We start from the raw sequence: 5,045 nt of genomic DNA on the forward strand, positions 1-5,045 counted from the left end.
CCACCTATTCAGTGTCTAATTACCATATATGTGAATTATGCATTGCCATCTTGTTGCAAGACATTATATATGTGAATTATGCAATGCTATCTTGTTGCAAAGGCATTATATATGTGAATTACGCAATGCCATGCTGTTTAGCCAATCATCATGTATGTGAATTATATCATGCTAGCATTTTTTTGTATTACGTCTTCCATGTGTCGATAATGTTTGTATATTCAAGTACTCTTCCTGTGCATCAGCCATTTGAAGCGGTGATGAAAGTATCTAGAGTGGAAACAAGGTATTCAGAGCAGACAATGCTACCTGCTGAAGCAGACATCTTGCTGGTTACAGAGAGCTCCTTAGAGGAGGATTCAGAGACTGATGACCAGTCCTATTTCCCCCCTAAGGTCTATGCTCAAACTTGGCAGGGTTATATTACCCATGTCACGCATGTTGTCTTGCATTGCTTAGTTTTTACATCATATATGGATTGCCATCTGCTTACTTGCTTACTATATAAATCATATATTTGAATTATATCATGCCATCATATTTACATAGTACATACACATCATCTATCTGAATTATGGCATGGCAACCCATTTAATAAAGACATCATATAGTTATATCATCTCATCCTGTTTAGTGTTTACAGTCATCATATTTTGAATTATGGCATTCTATCCGTGAATGTATGTGAATTATGGCATGTCAACCTATTTAATAAACACATTATATAGTTATATCATGTCATCTTGTTTACATAGTCATCATATTTTGAACTATGTCTTTCCATCTTTTTTAGTTAGCCATCATAATGTGAAATTATGTCATGCTATCCTGTTTAGTTAGCCATCATATATGTGAAATTGTGTCATGTTATCTTATTTGGTTAGACAACATAAATGTGAATTATTTCGTGTCCTCTTTTATTCCCCACTATCCATTGCACATGTCTATCATGCAATGTCTGTACTTTCAATTACTTTTCTTGTTTATCGGCCATTTGAATTGGAGAGGGTGATGGCAGTATCTAAGGGAGTAACAACACGGTCTTCAGAAAAGATAGTGCTATCAGTTGATGCAGATAGAACCACGGTTGTACTTGCCCAAAGACCAGATCCACCACACATAACTCAGACTCTCGCAGATTGTACCCCTACCCAGTTGGACAGAGAACCAGCTGCACCCCTTCTAACCCCAACCCTGGCAGATAGTAATCCAGTTCCAGTTGACACATCACCGTCTCCACCACAGAGCACCCAAACACGAGCAGTTAGTAAGGGAACTGAAGTGCACAAAGAACGAGGACCACCACTCCGAATCCCAACTCAATGCTTAAAGGAGAAGAAGATTTGTTCTCAGGTTAGGTTCTGTAGCTATGGTTCATACTCCTTTTGTCACACCCTAGCTAGTTATGCATTAGAGTGTTGCATCATGTTTACTCTTTCATCAGAAACTTGAAATGGGGATGACAGAACCCCCAGTCCCCTCTGAAACCAACTAGGGCTACTAAAATAATTTTTCAATGAACCTGAAATGCCCTTCTAAAATGCCCATCATTTTTGCCTTGGTTCAGAACCTCTGCCAAAAGTGGTGCACATTTTTCTAGGCCATCCTAGGGTTTTGAATTAAATCATAGATATTTGAATTTGGGCATTTAAAATAATATAAAATATTTAAATGCTCAAATATCTCCAAACTAAAATGTTTCATGTTGGAAATAATCCAACTATGGACCAGGAGTAGTTTGGTGATTTTTGGAGTTGCCTAGGTATTTTATTTAATTCAACAAAGTTGCAGATATATTAATAAAAACAGAAAAACAGAAAAATATATAAAAGGAGTAGACTTACCTGGACCTACCTGACCAGCCCAGCCGGCCCAGCACTGTGCTGGCCCGTGCCAGCCAGCTGCTTCCCCTTGCCAGAGCAGGCAGGGAGGTGAGCATGGCGCGCCCGAGCTCGCCACGCACCACCCAGCCTCTCTGCATCGCCCTGGTCGCCGTTGCGCCGCGTGGATCGTCTTCTGGTCGTCGCCCCGACCTCGCCGACACCCCATTCACTCTCCCCCGGCTCTCGCTCGCTCTCTCTCCCGCCCGACCGAACACCACCGTCGCCGCCGTTCGCCATAGCCACCGTCTCCGACCACCCCTCGCTCCCCCGACTAGCTCAGGAGCTCCGCCTCGACTCCCTCTTCCTCCCCACCGCTCCACGGGTCCCCGGAAGCCCTGCATCGCCGCCACGTCGCCGTTCCCCTCTTCGGGCTCCGACCACCGTCGCCGTCGAATTCGCCGTCTCCAGCGCGTCCCCGAGCCCGCTTCGACGCCCACTGCAACCGCGGTGAGCCCCCGAGTCGTTTCCCCCTTCTCCCCTGCTCTCTCCCGACCCCTAGGCCCTAGCCCCACCTCGGCCGAGAGCTCCACGCCGCCGACGATGTCGCCGTCGTGGCCACGGTCGCCGTAGCGCCCAACCGAGCTCACCATCGTGCTCCACACCTCACTAGGAGCACGTAGCACGCACCAACACCTCCCCAAACCCCCTGCAACACTGATCCCGACCGCACCCGAACTCCGGCCGCCGCAGCCGAGCTCGCCGCCGTCAACTCCGGCCACCCCGACCCCAACGGGCTCTGCCAAGAGCTGCGGGTTGTCCTCAGCTCCACTCCGGTGGTCTCCGCGGTCCATTTGGTGGCCGAAACGACCAAAACCACTCTCGCCGCCGCGCTAATGGTCGCCGCCGGCCAGAACTCCGGCGGGCTGACGTGGCTTAGTTAATTAGTCACTAACCCCCCCACCTACTGACGCTGACAAGTGGGCCCCAGGGCTTAGTCAAAGCTAACCAGCCCGGGTCAACGCGGGATTAGCCCCTGTGTCACTGACGTGTGGACCCCACACGTCAGGTTTGACCCGAGCCAGCCCTGTTGACCTGCTGACGTCACTGTGACGTCAGGCTGACGCAGTAATTGAATTTCTGGATTTAAATTAAATCAGGAAATTCCAGAATATTAATTAAACTTCAAAAATTCATAACTTTTATTCTGTAACTCCAAATTGGACAAATTATATATGAAAAATGATCAGAAAAATCCAATCTATCCATCTGTACTATTTTCATGCATGATCAAACAAGTTAACTTGATGTTTCAAGCAGAACAAGAAAAGGCACTTTAAAAGGCCATATTTGAATTTGGAATTTGAATCTATGATTCAAATTTGTTCAAACCCCTCTGGTTTTAGTTGCATTAGCCCAACACATTCATATTGCCATGTTTCATGCATGCATCATATTGTTGCACATTGTTTGGTGATGCCTATGTATCGTTGTCCTTTGCGACAGGATCTGTCCCCGAGGAGTACCGTGATTACCCTAACGAAGAACCGTATCCGTGCAACGAACCATCAGGCAAGCAACCAACCATTTGATCATATCGATACAATCCCATGTTCTCGCTCCTGCTCTCTGTTACTGCATTAAGACAACGCGATTCAAACTGCTGTGTGCTACGGTAGTTGAACCCATTTCCTCTGCATGACCTGTCATTGCCACAGTAACTAGATGAAACCCACTAGCATGTGTAGGAGTTGATTGAGCCATATGTATGTGTTGTTCCTACCTTGCTATGCCTGCTATGCTTAGAGTCGTGTCAGGTCTGGTTCATCTGGGGGATGGGCTAGAGTGAAATGTTAATGTCGGTAATGAGAGTGGTGTGGTGAACACGATTTGGTAAAGGTATCGATGAGAGGCCATGTAGGAGTACATGGTGGGTTGTTTCATTGAAGCCGACCTTAAGCACTGAGATCTGTATGTGTGATTTAAGAATCAGCTACTACCATACATTGGGCCCTGAAATATGACCCCGCTCAACTTCTTATTCACCCTAGCTCTCTGTCCAGGAGTTGCAAGTAGTTTCTGGTGTTTGTAGCCTACTGGAGGCCGTGGACAGCGCTGACCGTAGGGGTGGGCTGTGATGCGGTAGGTACGTGGCACGGTGTACCGAATACCCGTTAGGTATCTCGGGAACCCTGTTCACATCGTTCGGGGCCGTATGGGAAACCTCGGCCGGACTCCCTGCGGATGGAACCTGAATAGGCGATAAACCTGGACTAGAAGCTTAAGTGTCTAGGTAGGTCATGGTCTACACCCACGTCGGCTTTCGCTTGAAGTCTGCCGAGCACATGTCGTGTGCAGACGCTAAGTGGTGGAAACATGTATGAAGAAGTACACCCCTGCAGGGTTAACATGATCTATTCGAATAGCCGCGTCCGCGGTAAAGGACTACTTGGTTGCCTATACAGTTCATAGACAAGTAAATGGAAACTACTAAAAGCCTCAAGATAAGTGTGAGTGCCGAGGATGGCTCTTCCGTAGGAAGACGGAGGTGGATCCTCGGTAGTGTATTGAAGTGGTGAGTAGTGGACTCGTGTGCGCAAAACTATTTCAAACTAGGGTATCGTAGGATAGTCTAGCCAAGAGTCAAAGCTGGCTTGCTGCAATAACTCCACCAACCCTTCTTGATACTATGCATGTATGTAGGATCTGATGTAAGTCTTGCTGAGTACCTTTGTACTCATGTTGCTATATTCTACACTTTTACAGAAGACGCTGCAACCCCTTCTGATGGGTTCTATGTAGACGTTGACATCAACGAGTAGGCTAAAAACCCAGGTGGTGACCATGAGCTTGTGAAGGACCACGTAGTATAGCTAGGCTTTCCAAGCCTCTTTTATTTTACTAGTTGTCTGTACTCAGACAAGTTACTTCCGCTGTTGGCTTGTATGACTGTATGACTTGTATGATGGGTCGTGAGACCCGTACCTTTGTGTATGTTATGTATGGCTCACTGAGCCTTAAATAAAGTACTTGTGTCATAGAGTCATGTTGTGATGCTTCGTTGTATTTGCACATATCGAGCTTATTGTGTGTATGATTGAAATGCTTGGTATGTGTGGGATCTGACTATCTAGTTGTTTATCTTTAGTAGCCTCTCTTACCGGGAAATGTCTCCTAGTGTTACCGCTGAGCCATGGTAGCTTGCTACTGCTCTGGAACACTTAG

Source organism: Triticum aestivum, chromosome 3B (assembly GCF_018294505.1).
Source record: "Triticum aestivum cultivar Chinese Spring chromosome 3B, IWGSC CS RefSeq v2.1, whole genome shotgun sequence".
Taxonomy (NCBI): Eukaryota; Viridiplantae; Streptophyta; class Magnoliopsida; order Poales; family Poaceae; genus Triticum; species Triticum aestivum.